The sequence below is a fragment of the Dendrobates tinctorius genome, unplaced genomic scaffold (assembly GCF_039654945.1).
Source record: "Dendrobates tinctorius isolate UK_male_01 unplaced genomic scaffold, ASM3965494v1 ptg000078l, whole genome shotgun sequence".
Classification (NCBI taxonomy): Eukaryota; Metazoa; Chordata; class Amphibia; order Anura; family Dendrobatidae; genus Dendrobates; species Dendrobates tinctorius.
Genome location: NW_027361746.1, coordinates 4,607,634 through 4,627,474, shown reverse-complemented (window position 1 = coordinate 4,627,474; position 19,841 = coordinate 4,607,634). Strand labels below are relative to the sequence as shown.

Genomic DNA, 19,841 nt, shown 5'->3' with positions numbered 1-19,841 from the left:
CACTTTTTGTGCAATTTCACTGCACTTGGAACATTTTTCTCGTTTTCCAGTCCACGATATGCTAAAACAAATAGTGTCATTCAAAAGTACAACTATTGCTCTGGGAAGAGGGGAGCAAAAAACGAAAATGCAAAAACAAAAATACCTCTGGTCATTAAGGGGTTAAAAAGGTGGTTCATTTATGGAAATCGTCTAATGGTGCTGAATTACAATAGTTCTGCAAAGATGAGTGGGCCACAATTCCTCCAGAAAGTTGTAAAAGACTCATTGCCAGTTACCGCAAACGCTTGATTGCAGTTATTGTTGCTAAGGTTGGCCAAACCAGCTTTTAGGTTTATGGGGCAATCACTTTTTCACACAGGGTTTGCATTTATTTTTCCCTTAATAATAAAGATCTTCATTTAAAAACTGCATGTTGTGTTGACATGTGTCATCTTTGTCTAATATTTAAATTTGTTTGGTGGTCTGAAACATTTAAGTGTGACAAACAAGCAAAAGAATAAGAAATCAGAAAGGGGAAAACACTTTTTCACACAATTGCACAATATGTATATATATATATATATATATATATATATATATATATATATATATATATATATATAATTATTTATTTATTTATTTATTTATTTATATATATATAATTGTTTTGCAGCGGTAGCACCATAGGCAGTGATGAGGCAGTGAACCTCAAAATTCAAACACAAAAGTCTCTTTAATGTGTTATCTTCACAGCATTAAAGTTAAAGTTCAAATCCATACAAGTGCATATCATTAGTGTTCAGTTCATACCAGTTCACAGCACTACATAGTACATGGCTTTAAACCATGTACTAATCACGCCAGACTTCCCTGTGTCCAGTTTCTGTGGGCGACTGCATGCCGTATCAAAGTCTCTTACACACAGCTTCAATTCATTAGTTTGCAGCCCCTAAACACGCTGGACCACTCTTTGTCCAGTTTCCGTGGGTGACTGCATGCCATGACAAAGTCTTTTACACACAGCTTCACTTCGTTAGTTTGCACAGCTTTAAATCACAGTCCTTAAACATGCCAAACTTCCCTGTGTCCAGTTTCCGTTGGCGACTGCACACCGTATTAAAGTCTGTTACACACTGCTTTAACTCACGACTTTACTCCATTGGTTTGTGGCCACTAAACACGCTAGTCCTCCTCTGACCATATCCCGTGGGTAACTGCAGCGCTGTGTTTGCTGTGGATGTCAGGCATCTCAGCTCCCCTGGCTGTTTGGCTCTGCTCTGTCCTGTGTCTCTGTACACTGACAAGCTCTGCAGAGCCTCTTGCTCTCCTCCAAACACCAGCCAGACAATGACTCTGACTCTGACAATGGACCTGACACTTGACACACCCAAAACCCTTTCCTGCAGGGTTTTTAACAAAGAATGTCCTGTGGCCTTCAACCACATGGAAAACCCAGACCGGAAATGAATTGGACTGCTCCACTGACAAAATGCAGTCAGTTTCAAAACACACATTGCAGAGCAGGTTTTCCCTAAATCTTTCTTGGACACTAGCATGCCCAAGACTACACTTCTTTTTATTATCAGTCTGCACTGCAGTCACAGCTATGCCCGTGACTGCCATGCACTCCTATGGCCTCAATACACCTCTGTGCACATCCTGGAGAGAATGCACAGTGACCCCTACCTGTGACATCAGTCACTGCTTCACCATTACAATCATAGCTACGCCTGCGACTGCAATGCTCCTCATGGCCTCAATACACCTCTGTGCGTATCTTGGTGAGAACAAACAGTGACCCCTACCTGTGACACGGGTCACTGCCTCACAATGTATATATACTGTATATATATATATATATACAGTATATATATTTATATACAGTGGTTACAGAAAGTATTCTGATCCCTTTAAACTTTTCAATCTTTGTTTCATTACATCCACTTGGTAAATTCAAAAATGTTCATTTTTGTCTCATTAATGTACACTCTGCACCCATTTTGACTGAAAAAAACAGAAACATAGAATTTTTAGCAAATTTATTCTCTGGAGTCCAGCTGTATTTAATTAAACTGATAGGACTTGATTTCTAAAGGCACACACCTGTCTATATAAGACCTCACAGCTCACAGTGCATGTCAGACCAAATGAGAATCATGAGGTCAAAGGAAATGTCCAAGAAACCCAGAGACAGAATTGTGGCAAGGCACAGATCTGGCCAAGGTTACAAAAGAATTACTGCAGTACTCAAGGTTCCTAAGAGCACAGTGGCTTCTATAATCCTTAAATGAAAGAATTTTGGGACCATCAGAATTCTTCCCAGACCTGGCCATCTAGCCAAACTGAGCAATCATGGGAGAAGTGCCTTGATGACAGAGGTAAAGAAGAACCCCAAGATCACTGTGGCTGATCTCCACAGTTGCAGTAGGGAGATGAGAGAAAGTTCCACAAAGTCAACTATCACTGCAACCCTCCACCAGTCTGGCCTTTATGGCAGAGTAGCCCAACGGAAGCCTCTTCTCCTCAGTGGTAGACATATGAAAGCCCACATAGAGTTTGCTAAAAAAACATATGAAGGACTCCCAGACTAAGAGAAATAAGATTCTTTGGTCTGATGAGACGAATGTAGAACTTTTTGGTGATAATTCTAAGCAGTATGTGTGGAGAAAACCAGGCACTGCTCATCACCTGCCCAATACAATCCGAACAATAAAACATGGTGGTGGCAGCATCATGCTATGGGTTTTTTCTTCAGCTGCGGGTACAGGATTACTGGTTGCAATTGAAGAAAACATGAATGCGACCAAGTACAGACAGATCCTGGAAGAAAACCTCTTCCAGAGTGCTCTGGACCTCAGACTTTGCTGAAGATTCACCTTCCAACAAGACAATGACCCTAAGCACACAGCTAAAATAACAAGGTAGTGGCTTTAGAACAACTCTGTGACCATTCTTGACTGACCCAGCCAGAGCCCTGACCTAAACCCGATTGATCATCTCTGGAGAGACCTGAAAATGGCTGTCCACCAACGTTCACCATCCACCCTGATGAAACTGCAACTGGAGAGGATCTGCTAGGTAGAATGGCAGAGGTCACCAAATCCAGGTGTGAAAAACTTGTTGCATCATTCCCAAGAAGATTCATGGCTGTACTAGCTCAAAAGGGTGCTTCTACTCAATACTGAGCAAAGAGTCTGAATACTTATGACCATGTGATATTTCAGTTTTTCTTTTTTAACAAATTTGCAAAAATTTCTTCATTTCTGCCTTTTTCAGTCAAGATGGAGTGCAGAGTGTACATTAATGAGAAAAAATGAACTTTTTGAATTTACCAAATGGCTGCATTGAAGCAAAGAGTGAAAAATGTAAAGGGGTCTGAATACGTTCCATACCCACTGTGTATAAATATATATATATATATATAATAATCTTTATTTATATAGTGCCAACATATTCCGCAGCGCTTTACAGTTTAACAGTTTCAAAACACAAGTCATAAGTAACAACGTTAACAATACAATAATTAAAGCAAAATAAGACGAAATAAGTCGACCCTGCTCGTGAGAGCTTACAATCTACAATGAGGTGGGGGAGATACAGAGTACAGGTGTGTATTTACAATGGTGAATTTACAATTAAGGTTCAGCCATCTTGAGGGAGTGAGGGATGGATGGAGATAGCGAATGGGCTACACATGCACACTTACACATAGAACGACTTTGATTAGTGAACGTGATAGGCCACTCTGAGCAAATGTGTTATGAGGGAGCGCCTGAAACTATGCAAATTGTGGATAGTCCTGATTTCTTGGGGTAGAGCATTCCAGAGGATAGGAGCAGCATGGGAGAAGTCTTGGAGTCGGGAGTGGGAGGTACGGATTAGTGCAGAGGTTAGTCGAAAGTCATTTGCAGAGCGCAGTGGTCGATTAGGCCGATAGACAGAGGGAGGAGATGTAGGGGGGTGCTGAACTGTGGAGAGCTTTGTGGGTGAGAATAAGTACTTTGAATTGGATCCTATAATGAATGGGCAGCCAGTGTAAGGACTGGCGAAGAGCGGACGCATCCGAGTACCGATTAGTCAGATAGATGACCCTGGCTGCTGCAAGTATGGACTGGAGAGGGGATAGTCGAGTGACGGGGAGGCCAATTAATAGAGCATTGCAGTAATCCAGGCGGGAGTGGATCAATGCTACAGTGAGGGTTTTTGTTGTTTCTATGGTGAGAAAAGGGCGGATTCTAGAGATGTTCTTTAGGTGTAAGCGGCAAGAGCGGGCAAGAGATTGTATATATATATATATATATATTTTGCCTCACTGGTTCCAGCACTCAGGTATCCAAGGTGCACAGTGGGTAACTAAGCGATGCTCTCGCTTAGTTACCCGATATTTACCTTGGATACCAGCGTCCTCGCTGGTCCTGATCGCTGGTGTGTCTGCCTGTTTGGCAGCTCACCAGCGATCATGTAGCGAGGCACCAGCGATCCTGACAAGGTCGTATCGTTGTCGGGATTGCTGGTGCATCGTTTAGTGTGATGGCACCCTAAGTCTTCCATACACAGTTGCTAACAGCCAAGCTTTCATGCAACAGACTATCTCTTAAGACTCCTCACACACATTAGTGCTCAGCTGGAATTTCATGTTCTTTCAATGAAGAGAGAGGAGAAAGCTGCTGCAATACACCTCTGACAAACTCCTTTCTCCAATGAAAACTTAAGAATCAGGTGTTAATCATCAAAAGGTTGGCCGATCCCAAAGAATCGGTGAATTCTGATGAGTTTCATCTAACGTGTAGTTACCTGCCATTTGACATTGTGCTAAACATCAAGAATCCATCTCCCAATTTTTTTGCTAAATTTCTAACAACCGGCAAACATAGAACAATTGTTATATTAGACCCAACTGCTGGTGCGCCACTGAACACTAATATATGGTTCCTAAATCCTCACATTTATACGTATGTACCGTAAAGAAGATTTTGTATGCAAAAGTCATCATGCGGGCACATTGTTGTTCTATTCAATTCTGCTTAATTAGTATAAGTTATCCCTCTGCACGAGCCCATATTACGGCTCCTTCCATTCTTTAGGATGTATGGAATCATGGAGGCATATTTCGATAGACATTAAGAGTCCTACTGTAGCTACTGTATGTAGGCTTCTGCTGTTACATGGAAACACAGAGGTTTTTTTATGAGATAGCACTTTAATCTAACATAGAAAATTGCCATATTTTTGAGGATCCCGTTTAATGTTCCACACTATCAATCAACATATAAAAAGCGGCAAAATTGAAAAAGAAATGATCCAAAAAATCCAAAAACTAAGAATAATTTTGGAATTTTTAAAAATATATAGATTTTTCTGTATAATAATAATATGCGTATGCTTTATATTTTGTGCAGTAACTAAGCATTTTTTATGTTGTTCCTTCTCCAAAGCTTCATTTATAATTTTGTATTTATTTCATTATTTGACATGACTTGATATTAGTTTCTATGAAAAACAGGCAACTGTTAACAGTCCCCCAAGGTAATATGTGCCACTCACCAAACCTCCAGCCTTTTTCACGTCCATTATTGGGTCTAGTGAGTGGCTTATAATGAATACTCACACAAAAGAGAAAGTTTTGAGAGGTACCAAGAACAATGGCCAAGACCTCACATGGACTGTTTACAGAAGGCTCCGTCATGGTCTTCTATGATCTGCTCTCAATTATTCCTCCAGGAAATATAATTATATGTGATGCCTATAAACAAACGGTATAGGAAAAAGTTTTTTGTTTTAATGTGCCGAGTGTGCTCTATAACTAAACAGTAAAGGGGTCTAGACTCATCCAATGTCACCGTTTCCATCAATGGGACCTATGTTACGATACGTGTGGATACGATATGTTATGAAATGGCTATTTATAAAGCTAATTGTCATTTTCTACAAGTCGGATTTTCAGATTCCCGGAAACAGTATTGGAATTTTCATAGTTATAAATGAAGAGTATGCTAAGTAATATGTTTAGTTTTCAGTCAGCAATCAGCATTGGATAGCTTTGCTGTCTTTATAGCAAGTAAGTATAGTGAGCGTAGTCACTTGAGTTATTGAGCACTGTCATCTTTGTCACGTTTTAATCCCCAAATCCCATGGGATTTGTTCTATTGAAAGTATGTTCAGGTTTGCACTCTAATGAAGTAAATGAGCGCCTGATGAGATACACAGGATGCATTTATGGCAACATAACCTTCTTAGCTGTAAAGAAACGCTTCCTTCATTTATCTCACCGTACACGACCCTAGCTGGCTATAACACAAAAAAAAGCATTCAATGAAAAGCAATTGAAAAAATGTAATTAAAATATGCAAACAAATCCTACGAGAAATATAGAATTGGACCGCAATATTTTGATATTATTCTTATTTTTGTTTTACATTTTTCTGCATAATCCATCAATATAATAAAAAAATTTTTTTTTGTCTCAAGACCTCGAATTTGCATTCTATTTAATTAATCGGCTTTCATTTATTTCCTTTGAATCAAGGTTACATGATTTAAACAAAAGAGAATATTTAGAGCCAGGATTATTATCATTACTATTCGTCCTTGGCAAAATGCTTTCTAACTTTGAAAATGATTCAGTCATAGTATCGGAGGTAACAGACACTATGTGAAACCAAAACAATCTACCTATTTTCCTAAATGTGCCTTTTTTTTACATACATCTATGCAACGTACGTTAAACATGAAAAAAATGGAATGACATACAAATATACTAGTAAGCAAACGAACAATCATATATGTAAATGACATCGGTGCCGGCTACTGATACTGTTAACAGGCAATACTACGAGACCTCCATAAATATCAGAGATAGCAATGACAGTGTGATGTAAATACCAACAATATATGTAATAGCAGAAAAAGTTACAGATGTAATAATAGCAAAAAAAAAAATCAAACTTCTAGAAGGTTAAGACTAGAGCAATAACTCTATATATTTTTTTATTTTGTTTGTTTTTTTATACTACCGTACATTCATTCTGCTCATGCTAATGAAGACCTAATTAATTACACCACTTACTAAACACAATGCAATGCTTTCTCCATGGTACATTTACCTGACAAATCCCCTTCTTTCCAGCTCTGTCCCAATACAAATCTTCTTGGTATAAGTTTTTTTTTTCTCCATCTTCTGTGCTGCATAATCCCAAGAATAATGTAGCTTTTTCCCTACAGAAGGACCAGCGTTACCTCTTCCCCTTATAAATCAGACTAATGGAGCCTGTAGATTAGATTGATCTTTTCACTATGTGGTTTTCTCCAGCATTTGACATACTTTCTTGCTGCTTAAAGAATCCAGGCTCTTCTCAAGTGCCTATAAAGATTTTTTTTTTTCTTGTATCTTTTTTTTTTTTTTTTTTACTTTTTGCAGCCATTGTCCTTTTTTTTTTTTTTAGCTTTAACAGTTGAGCGTGTCCCATACAGCGAGTAAAAGAGCAATTTCTCCCAGGACTCACCTAGATACAGTCTAGCATTGAACACAGTTCTCCGATTCAAATCTCCCCTAACAAATCAGATGACATCTACGTGGATGTCACCAGATAAGACTACAATGACAGTTCACTTATCCTTTTGCGAATCAATTCTCCCACAATGCATCTGTCAGACGACTCTCACTCAGTAAAAGCAATTTTTCTTGCTGTCTGACACTGTAATTGCTCTGAAATTTTCAATGAACGTTTTACAAGATCTCCCCTGAACCATGATGAAAAACTTAACTTTTGCAAAAAAAAAAAAGAAATGAGGACCTGACAGGGAAAAGATAAAAGGACCCTTTCTTTCTCTTTGTATATTTTTTTTTCTTCTTTGGTCCCGTGCTGGCTCAAACAGGAATTCTTTCATATCATCAGCAAACTGTTGAACAGAAGGATAGATTACGTCCCATTTATTTCGTCAATCAGATTAAAAGCTCTCCTTTGCAGTGTCCTTTACTGGAGGGCTGTTTATGATATTTGCCTTGAGGTTCTGCTCTGGTTTCGTATATCGCCTCAAGCAGCCAAAGAAGCAACCAAACAAACGCAATAACTAAAACCATGTATCTTAGGCCACGTGCACACATTGAATATTTGTTTTTTTTTGTTTTTTTTCCAAGAGTGGAACAACCAGAGGAAAAGTATAATATAAACCCGTCACCACTTCCGTATTTATCACCCACTCTTGGTTTTGGCTTACAAATACTGAGATACAAAAACTCACCAATATTCAACGTGTGCACGTGACCTTATAAAAAAAAATATACAAATAAGCTCTCATTAAAAAGCACCACTTCATTGTTTTTTTTATATAGGGTGGTGCCACTAATCTAAGTTCCCTGACCATAGCAATATGCTTACCAGCTACCATCTTCAGCTCTTCCCTCGACACCATCTTGTGAGGACATCTTCTGACTGACAAGAAGTCAAAGGTTAATGGTCACAAGTTCTCACTGTAAGTTTATGAAAGACTTGTTCTTTCTTCATTCTGTCTCTCAAAGATGTACATTGAGTGGGGACTTTTGGATCGCGCCAGCGTTTGCAGGTCACAAACTGCAGAAGACCAACTGGAGCGGCAACGATAACAAATGAAGAAGGTGGCTAGTGAGTATGACACTTAGATTAGTGACACCATTTCAGCGATAAAATAGAACAAAAAAAAATGCTGGAGTGGTGCTTGAGTATGAACTCATTTATTCAATTAAGGTAAAGTTAATACATTTTAGGTATATTGGTTTCTTTATTAGGAATCAGCTACCATAAAAAGTCACTTTGTTTAATTTGAGTTTTTATTTTAAAAATATCCTTATGGAAAAATTTAATTTTTAAATTTAAATTTCTAAAAATAAAGTAAATTCCTGAAATATTGAAGTTTACACTCTTACCATGGGGCTAGGGTTATTAACATCCTATTTTTGGGCAACTGAGAATAAAAGCTTGAAGAGTCGAAGGTATTAACAAGAACATGTGCCACCGGATATATAATCCATTCTCTCAAATCTACTCAAACTAGCTTAATAGACTTCAGTTCTAAAGAGTCACCCAAGAAAAATAGGGGATATATATAGCTACAGCATATGCCATATCTGTCTGCTGCAAGGGTCGAGGTGAAGGGAATGCATAGTGACAGCTAGAGTGTAAGTAGACCAAACAGGGAATCTGTCACCCCATTTTTGGACTATCAGTTGCCGGCACCGCCATCAGGGGCTTATTTACAGCATTCTGTAATGCTGCAGATAAGCCCCCGATGTAACCTGAAAGAGCAGAAAAACGAGTTATATTATACTCACCCAGGGGGCGGTCTGGTCTTGGTCCGAAGGGTGTCCGGTGCCTCCCATCTTGTAGCAGTGATGTCCTCTTCTTTCCTTTCCAGTGCAGGCTCACTGCTCTGCCCTGTTGAGGGCAGAGCAGAGCACTGCAGTGCGCAGGCACCGGACCAGGTCAGAGAGGTCCGGCGCCTGCGCACTGCAGTACTTTACTATGCCCTCAGCAGGTGAGTATAATATAACTAAGTTTTCTTCTCTTTCAGGTTACATTGGGAGCTTATCTACAGCTTTACAGAATGCTGTAGATAAGCCCCTGATGGCAGTGCCGGCAGCTCATAGTCCAAAAATGGGGTGACAGATTCCCTTTAAGGTTTCATCATCAGTAGCAAAATTAGGACAGGGGGTTATTAAACTGTTTTCCTTATTTCTAGTATTTGAAGCTTAATAGAAATGTTGTTATTAAGGTGCTGTACTGCAGTAAATCACAGATCAATCAATTCACAGTTACACTGACAAATCAAGTACTGCACCTCCCTATATCTTCAATATTTTGAGGTAATATTCACAGATGGAGACTACCACTTTATTTTCAATATGCTTATTCTTTCTTTTGTATCACCATGTGTAATGCAGTGCGCTCTGATCTCCTATCCTTAGGCTGTAAAATCCTAAAAGGTCCGGTGCTTGCTCTGCTTTCACTTTTTATAGTGCCTGTGACAGTCTCCTCTGAATGGCTGTGTTAGACTGTGTGACAAAGGAATTTTATATATTTTGAGATCCTTGCGGTTCAAATTGCATTCACAGAGATCTGCGATTTTTAGGAAATTCGGCTTGCAGTCAATTCTTAGTGGATTAGTCAGCTGAAATCCGCTCAATCCATCCTCAAATATTGATTAAATTAGAACTTGTTTAAAAGTGAATGTATGTGCTAATGTTAGACTTGTGGCCACTTGCAGAATCCCTAAAAATTTGCAAATTACTGTGTGAATGTGAAGCTTCATTTTACGAAAACGCACAGATTATCTTATGCAATATATGACTAATTTTCAATGATTCCACCTTATTTATAGTCTTAAAACTTCTACAAAACCAGACAGCTGTTACCAGGTTATATTGTTTTCTCAGTCAATACATAAGTTTTTCCAGTATTGGAACATTACAATATAATGTTATTTATATGCTAAGATACGAGTCATAGATGAGCATGCTGAAGGTATTGACTGATTTTTTTCCTTTAAAATTATTACTATGTTATGTATGATTTTTCCAGGTAGATGTACGTGTTTAGCATTCTCAAAACTAAGTTAAATCACTTGAAATTTGTACCAGTAGCACAGAAGCAGTCTAACAAAACTGATCACCTATAAAAGACAAACAGTATATATAATATAGTAAACATAATCTAAAATATTTTTATGATCACTATATATTTTTTATATGACAGCTGCTTAAATTTGCCATCTTACAATTATGTTATTCCATTTAATATACTGGTTTATGGGAAAAGATTTATTATATAGTGTAGAATTTCACTATCTACCTGGACTCCTAAACCTCAAACTAGCAGGGATTTCAATCAACAAGTTACAAATTATACTGAATCTTTTGGCACAAAACTGTCAATTTGCTCAGCTTTTCCTTTTCTGTACCATGATACCAGTAGACTGTTATTTTTATGACATAAGTGCACTTCAAACTATACTATATATAAAATTCACTAAAATAATTAAGCTGGTGGATTCAATTGCACCCAATATAAGACCCTGCAGAACTACTATTTTGGGGCAAAAATGTAGAGCATATGACACAAAAATGACAAGGCTCACTTGCCGAAAGTTCCCAGATGGCTTATGTGCATCCAACTTTTAAAATTGTGAAAAGCAGCATATTTAAACATATAGGAGCTGATTATAGAAGACTGCCGTTGCTCATGCCAGTCTCAATTAAAGGTTTTCTGGAGTACAACTTGCCAAATTTATTAAGAGGTGCACGCCACTTATTGAACTTGACTCATCTCCTCAGTGGATGGGCCTCTGTGTGCCTCACCATAAATTCTACTGCTACTAATGCGTTTATGAAGTGTGAAATGCTTGCACTTTTGAAAAATTTAATGGCTGGACATAGCTCCACCCTGTACCACTCTTGTTCCTTCCTGGTTCTGCCCATATTGGAGTAGCTGCTTTCAAACTGGTGTGCAATTGGAAAGATTTTGCGTAACTTTACATTGCATTAAATATTTGCTAATTTTCAAAGTGTTTACACCAGAAAACTGTTGTGAACACCTTGATTAACTTGCCCCATAGAGTTATTGGACAAATGGAGTACACTTTACATAAATATTAATTTTTGTATTATGTTTCCCTCAATAGATAAAAAAGAACTGATTGCAGACTGTCCTGCTTTTGAGTCCCCAGCAATCAGCTGTAATAATCATTGAAATATAGCAAAAGTGTTCAATTCCTCATAGCATTTGTTAGACTCAATGAAAAGTTCTGGTTTGAATGTGAAAATGTTCTACAATGCTTGGCTGACTTCAATGTTTGTTAGTGATTTGTTAGAGCAAAAGTTCAAGGGAAGTGCAGCGGTTAGCCAACATCTTGTCAAGACTACAGTGGACTGGGCAAAAGGCCCATAGGAGTACTAGCCAAATCCCAATATAAGTATTAAAGGAAAAAAATGGAAGTGGAAAGATGATGGGAGGGCCAATACATCTGACTGCCCTGGCAAGACCCATGAATTGGCCAATGTTTAGTTTTTACTGTGGAGACCTATGAAAATATTACCTTTAAATTCATGGAGATCTAGAACTAAAAATAGGATAAAAATCTGGAGTTGTAACAGCAATATTAAGCTCCAATTAAAGTTCTAAACTTCACCACATGTTTTCATTCTAGTGGTTTTCAGTTATTTAAAGGTCAGCATAGTAAATGATTTTTCAATGATAAAATACCAGAACAAGGAGTCATGATACCCAAGTATGCTTAAGAACCTTAAAAATGAGCAATGACCTAGAAAACAAAAAACAAAGCCCTATATTTTTGCCTACCAAATGTTCTCCATCAAAATTCAAATCTTAGTCTCCCCAGTTATAAAAAATTAAATTCTGCTGTTTGGCTTGTCTGGTTCTACTTGCACCACAGTTTAAAAGATTTTCCATTAATTGACATCTTTCCTATCTATAGCATAGATAAAAAGAAAAGTCTGATTAATAGAAGCCTCAACCTTTTGACCCTTGATGTGGCTCAGTGGTTAGCACTGTTGCTTTGCAGCACTGGGATCCTATGTTCAATTTACACCAATGACATCTGCAAGGAGTTTGTATGTTCTCCCCTTAGGTTTCCTCCAGGTTCTCTGGTTTCCTCAGACATCCAAAGACATACGGATAGGAAATTTAGAATTTAGATTGTGAGCCCAAAAGGGGACAGTGATGATGTCTATAAAGCCCTGAGAAATATGATTGTGTTAAATAAGCAAAGGATAATACTAATTATTACATCAAAGATTGACTGTTCTTGATTTCTACAGAACTGCAGTGAGAAGGAGCTTGAATATAATGGTAGCCAAGAAGTCTTACTGCTGCTACATTTCACGTCTATAGAGTTGAAACAGGTAAACTCTGTATTCATTCAGTTGTCTCTATTAGTCCTCCAGAAATTTTTTAAAAGAACATTAGTGCTCATGTTCAACCATCGGTAGTTAGAGTTTTCCTCACTGTTGTCATACATTGAGCAGGAAAGGTGGCTTAGGACATCCATTCTGGGGTAATCTTGAAGTGCTCAAATATTTATCAGAGCTAATAAATTCCATTGTTTTAAAACTCCACTAATTTAGTCTTATGATGTACCAGTGATTGTCTTACCGCTGTCTCTAACATCATGTCCTCCCTCTATCTGAAACTGAACTTGTCAAAAACTGAGCTCCTTGTGTTTCCTCCCTCTATTAACCTACCTATGCCCGACATTGCCATTTCCGTGTGTGATTCCACCATTACTCCCCAGCAACATGCCTGCTGTTTTGGGGTCATACTTGATACAGAGCTTTCATTCATCCCCCACATCCGATCATTGGCTCGCTCTTGTTATCTGCACCTCAAAAACATTACTAGAATTCAACCCTTTCTTACTTTTGACTCTGCAAAAAACTCTTACTCTTTCTCTTATTCATTCTCGTCTGGACCATTGTATCTCTCTACTAATCAGTCTCCCTCTTAACAAACTCTCCCCTCTCCAATCCGTCCTGAATGCAGCAGCTAGGATCATATTCCTCACCAATCGTTATACCGATGCCTCTACCTTGTGCCAGTCCTTACAATGGCTACCCATCCACTAAAGAATTCAGTATAAACTTATTACCCTCACCCCGCAAAGCCCTCCATGGCTCAGCACCACCCTACATCTCCTCCCTCGTCTCAGCCTACCACCCTACCCGTGCCCTCCGTTCTGCTAATGACCTGAGGTTAACATCCTCATTAATCAGAACCTCCCACTCCCGTCTCCAAGACTTTTCACGAGCCGCACCAACTCTTTGAAATGCACTACTGTTGTGAACTCATTTTCTGGTTTACCTCTGGCTTCTGGTGAGAGTGGTGGAGATGGCTGTGTTGACAGAGGAGTCGTGAGTTCTCCATCCAGGCTCCCTCTGGCATTGACAGCAGGTAATGAAGCTGATCTAAATTGCAGAGACCTGCCACCTGAGGAGGAAGACTGTGAGTGGACATCAGGAGTCTCTGACTGGATTTAAGACAGCCGACTCCCTAATTTTGTGCTGGTGATTTTCTCCTGCCCTGAGGTTCTGGTTTCCAGCTCTGTTCCTGCCTTCTCAAGCTAAGTGTGATCTGCTATTTTTCACATGAGATTTGGTCTAGTTTACTCAGTTTTTGTGGTCAGCCAGCCCCTGCTGGGGCTGTGCTGAATTTCCATTATTATGTCTCTGTTTATGCCAGTTTGCTTTTTGTCCCTGATCAGATTGGTCTCTTTTTTGCGCTGTCTTCAGAATATACCAGAGTGCTGATATAGAGAATTGAAGTCTAGCGACTTCAGGGTTTTTGTTATCAGAAAGTGTTGGACATTTTTTGGCAGGGTTTTGTGCGTGATTGCAGACAGCATCTTTTCTTTCCTGTCCTTTCTAGTTAGTGTGGGCCCCATCGTTTACTCAGCCTATTTTTCTATCTGTGTTTGTGTTTTCATCTTGTCTCACTGTCAATACATGTTTGGGGGCTGTCTATTGCTTTGGGGTCTGCTCTGGGGCAGTTTAGGTTTCCGCTTTTCTTGCTTTAGGCTTATTTAGTTCTCTGGCTGTGACGAGGCATCTAGGATCATCGTAGGTACGCTCCACGGCTACTGCTAGTTGTGTGGATAGGATCAGGGCTTCTGCAATCCGCTTAGTTACCAACCTCTCTGGTTTTCTGGGGCTTAGCTTGTTTTTGTTTTTCCTCCTCGGTGACTCATTCATAACACACTACCCAGGCTAGTATGCTTAATCCCCAAACCCCACAGTTTTAAGCGTGCCTTAAAAACTAATTTGTTCAGACTGGCCTATTGCCTCAACGCATTAACGTAAATATCCCTGTGTGGCTCATTTCTAAATTTTTTACCATAACCAGGTTCTTCGCATCATGTTCTCACATGATTTTTGCATTTAATAGCCCTCTGTGTCTGCACTGTTACATATTTAGACTGTTAACTGGTTCATGCAGCAACAGGAACACCCGATTCTTACATTAGGGAAGGTCCAAACCATAAAAACAATAAAAGCAATTGTTACTATCCATCTTTCGCGTCTCCCCTTTTCCTTTATAGATTGTAAGCTTGCGAGCAGGGCCCTCATTCCTCTTGGTATCTGTTTTATTCTATGTGTTTATTGCTATGCTATGCTGTAATGTCTATTGTCTGTACAAGTCCACTCTATAATGTAAAGTGCTGCGGAATATGTCGGCGCTATAGAATTAAAATTATTATTATTATTATTACTTACAGAGATATTGACCTCAATGACCTCCCCAGCCAACAGCTGAAATTTGTGGTGGCCAAAACAACAGATATGTGTTACTCATGAAGCCACTTGAGAACTGGTAAATTATACAAACTGGCTATATACTTGCAAGAAATAAATAGGACATAAGTGAAACAGTTGAAACGTACTGTATACAGCACATGTAATGTAAAATGAAACTTGCAAACTCTCCCTTGAACATCTAGGAGGCTTGTGGAGAAAGGAAAGACTTCCCAGACTCTCAAAAGGGTCAAAAGAACAATTCTGGAAGGTTTATTGTAGAAAGGTTCTTTGGGTGACTGAGGCACAGAGGGGCACAAAATGTGTAGGACATAAACGGGGAAGAGTTTTGTCTTGGAAGGAAGCATGGCTACAATAATCACCCGGTTGCCAACCATCTAAAATTGGCTTATAATATTGCCTACATTTTAAAGATGGTGCAATATTTTTCCACAATATTATCACTGTGCGAGGCGCTTAGTTGTAGGCATCTGAAAAATGGCACTCGTATGGAGATGTTAATGGGTCACATAATTATTGGCCTTAAAAAATATAAACTATGGAGGGCAGCCTTTTGATACTGCAGAGTAAAAATATGTTGCACATTCAAAACTCATCATTTATCAATTTATATAAAAACCATTTTGTATCTTTCTGTCTTAACTATAAGGTTCATGGAATATTGATTCTCAAGCGTATAACATGTCTAAAATGCATTTGATCACATTGAGCACAATCTTTCTGTATCCCTTTTAGTGCCATTTCAAGGCCACCCCAAGTAATTTCAGGGCATTCATTACATGGCTACTAGGGAAGCACCTCGCTGCTGGGTAGATGTATATAATGAAATGGCCACTTTTGTTATGGAATTAAAAGGTGTACACTCTAAGTAGCTTCGTTCCTGGAATGCTAAAAGCATAGTAGTATGTGCTCAGATTCAACTTTGTTTTTATTAAGTCAGCATAATGAATTGACTTTAGAGTAGGTATGTGGCATATTTTTTTTCAAGTGCATCAATATTGCAGTGATGCACTTTAGCGAGTGAACTTTTTTCCCCTCTATTCTCTGTGCAGAGATATAGTTTTATGAGACTGAGAAATAAGTGCAGGCTGCTGCCATTTGTACGGAGAGCAAAAATCAATAGGTGCTCTACAGCTGTTATTGATAGTTGCATTAGGAGCACTATGTGTTATTACATTTCTACGGCTCTTCACTTTACAAATGCTATCTCTAGAAAGCTGAATTTATTTATTGAGGTAACTTTACATTTGTCACCCAAAAATAATGTATGATAACTGCCAATTCATTAATGTGGCTTTGGTCTCACAAGCACTTTAGGAGTTAAATTATGGTAAAATGACATTTTCTCCTTCAACATATAACACTGAAATCATTTTATGCTTGAATAATTTCCCTGTAGGTGTTCAGTATTTTTAATGGGATTGTCTCACTTTGGATATAATCATGTGGCTTCTGGCATATACATTGGGTACATTACCATAGACTTCAATTAACTAGACTTATGCCAAAGCAGGCTTCATTTGGTGACTCTTTATTTTTGACACTTCATTTCCTTTTATTTGCTTATTTAGCACCATTAATTTCTACAGCGCTTTACAGACATCATCATCACTGTCCCCATTGTGGCTCAGAATCTAAATTTCCTATCAGTTTGTCTTTGGAGTGAGGGAGGAAACTGAAGCACCCAGAGGAAACCCACGCAAACACTGGTAGAACTTAGAAACTCTTTGCAGATATTGTCCTTGAAACCAGGACCCCAACACTGCAACTCTACAGTTGAGTCGAAGGTGCACAAGTGTAATTATAAGCATCTACAATAGCTGTATGTATGAATTTGATGGAACAAACTTGTAGAATCAAAACATTGTATAAGTTTGAACTTAACCAACAATTTTTTTGCTAGCCCTATTTGGGTCTTCCTCAAGTGGATCACAATTTTATTCACCTAATGAAAAAAGCTGCCTGGTTCTCAACACTATGCACAATTAAATGTCTCAACAGAAACCAGTAATATCCCATGTTAGTGCTTGCTGTCACTTGGTGATGCCACCACTTTATTGAGCGTGACAAATGGTGACAATGAAGTTGTCCTGTATAAGTTTCTTGGACTTGTGATGCCATACAAGCTGGGAGTTAACTCCTCATTTATAAGTTAAGCTTGATCTAGTTACACAGCATATTTTCCCTGCTAAGTAGATTTCAGTTGTTTGACCTCAGTCTATATTTTGATCAATGCTTTGCTTGACAATGCTGCCAGACCTTCTGGTTTTGATGCAGCTTCCCAACTATCTTTTACCAATCAGTTATGACAATGCTACCTCACCCGGTGACAAGTGACACCATGCATTTTTTTCCAACGGTGATTTTTTTAAAAAAAAATTCTTAAACTAAACTAGCATATTGATGTTTTATCTATAGGAGATGAAATACAGTAGATGGAAAATAAGGTGCAGTACCTGAGATTGGCCAAACAGTGTACATCAGGTTTCTGATGACAGCTGATCAGGAGTGTAAAACCTAAACCAATTTGATATTGATGACCTATCCTCTAAATAGGTAACCAATATGTTTCTCCCAGACAACCCATTTAAAAATGATTGCAAAAGCTTCCAGAAATAAAACATCCTGGTCTCAAGGCTGATTACAAGGTAAAAAGTGCTTAAGAGACAATCTTGAGAAGAAATAAGGTAGCCGTCTCCAGGAAGCGCTGTGGATCGGCCGGAGGCAATGATAAGGTAGTTGGGATGGTGGATCCACCACAGCTCCAGCCGTATGCCCTTAGGTGAGGAAAATAGTAGATAAAAGGCAAATGAACATGGTCAAAGGAGCGCTGAGGATCCAAAGGTGAAAAATAATACACTTTATTCCACTACGCTCTTCAACGAACAGCACCATCTTCATCAGGTGGTTTGGCTTAATTTTCACCTTTGAATCCTCAGTGCTCCTTTGTCCATGTTCATTTGCATTTTAAGAGACAATCTTAACACACACAATAAAAGCTCCCCAAAAGCCCACCTCATTGAATGACCATCCCAGATCTAGACCACATTCTCATGTGATAAATTTATGAAGGTCTCATCATATTTCCTTTGTATGTAAGCCTTCTCCTTTGACAGGACCCCTGCTAGAAGACTGCTTCACTCAAACATTGGTTGTGAAGTACAGTATTTATATGTACGGGACATCTTGTTCTCAAATACTCCATTTTTGTGCTTGTGACGCCATTTTGTTGTTTACGAGTTAAATTTTGTAACTAGGGGAAAGTTCACGGCTGTAATAAAACCAGACTGTCCCAGTCCGAGCAAGATATGAGAAATGAGACCCTGAAGAATGTGCTATTGTTCTATTCTCTTTCCCACGCAGCTAGGGACATATTCTGATTTTCTTGCAATACTATTGGCTTATAAAGTAAATGTGTCACGACGATGCTATTGGTAGCTGAGTACTTTGCATAATTAAGCAAAATACTATAAAAGAGGTGGCATAATAAACGGGGTTAGTGATCTGCCTTGATCCTCCCATACAGAGGCTTACGTCTCTGTCTGGTCATTCCCAGTTGCTAGCAACGCCCTGTGGATCAATTTGGAAATCACTTGGTCAACCGTGAAGGGTTAATTTAGCCCTCCCTCAATAGCTACCTCACAGCTGGCTGCCCAACGTGGGGACCCCAAATAGGGACACCTCTGCCCCCAGAGGACAACAAGAAAAAAGAACCCTTGGACCGGACACAGGCACTGGAAAATTGGGACTGATCATCCCCCATGACAACCACAGTAAGTTGGCAGTTATACTGTTCAGACTGACCGCTGGTGTGGTTTTCCTGTGCTTGTTGCTGCAAAGAGGATCTGAGGTTTGTCCTTGATGGTGGGGTGATTCTTGGGTGGAATCATAGAGAGGTGCAGTCCCGTTGGGGGCCCAGTGTTAGAACCGTACCTCATAAGGGACAGACACCCCGGACTAACCAGTGATTGAGGCTCTTTTGATAGTCAAAATATCCTGAATTCCTGATCACTGTTAGTATCAGGCGGGTGAGGTGATCGAAGATTGGGTAGGATACATAACTCAGGTATATATAGATATTTATATATATATAACAAGAGGTGTCTGGAGGGATAGTCTGAGACGCCCTCCTCCTTTCACTGAGTACCGCGTTGAATTTTGGGCATCTCAGAGGGGGATAGACCCAGTGGAACAGACTGAATGGCCGCTCCAGTACTGTGCACAATTGAAGTAAGAATATTTAGCTTTAAAAGAGAGAATCAGGTATCCGTGGAAGAAAAAGAAGAATTCCGTGGCTTGGCAGATGAATTGTATGATGAAGGTGTTAGGAAGAACAGAGGAAGTGAATTCTGATTGTTTCTGTTACTGCTATGTTGAAGAAGGAAAATTGTCTATTATTATGACAAGGAATGGATGTTTTGTGGTGCAAGAAAGTGACTGTGGAACTGAGAAAGTGACAGAGTAATGTGCCACAAAGACTCCGGACGATGCATTAAAAGAAGAAAAAAAGTTTTCAGAAAAATTTAACCCACTCTGTATCAACAGGGAAAGAAAAAAAAACCAA

General features: G+C 39.1%; 1 long non-coding RNA gene across 1 annotated transcript in view; it reads right to left on the bottom strand.

Annotated features, from left to right (window-relative positions):
* The window catches only part of LOC141096693 (uncharacterized), a 357,552-nt gene extending 350,192 nt beyond the window's left edge, over positions 1-7,360 (bottom strand). Inside the window, exon 1 of the long non-coding RNA XR_012233753.1 lies at positions 7,086-7,360. This is a non-coding gene — a long non-coding RNA (uncharacterized lncRNA). The remainder of the gene's footprint in view (positions 1-7,085) is intronic.
* Between the last annotated feature and the right edge of the window lie 12,481 nt (positions 7,361-19,841).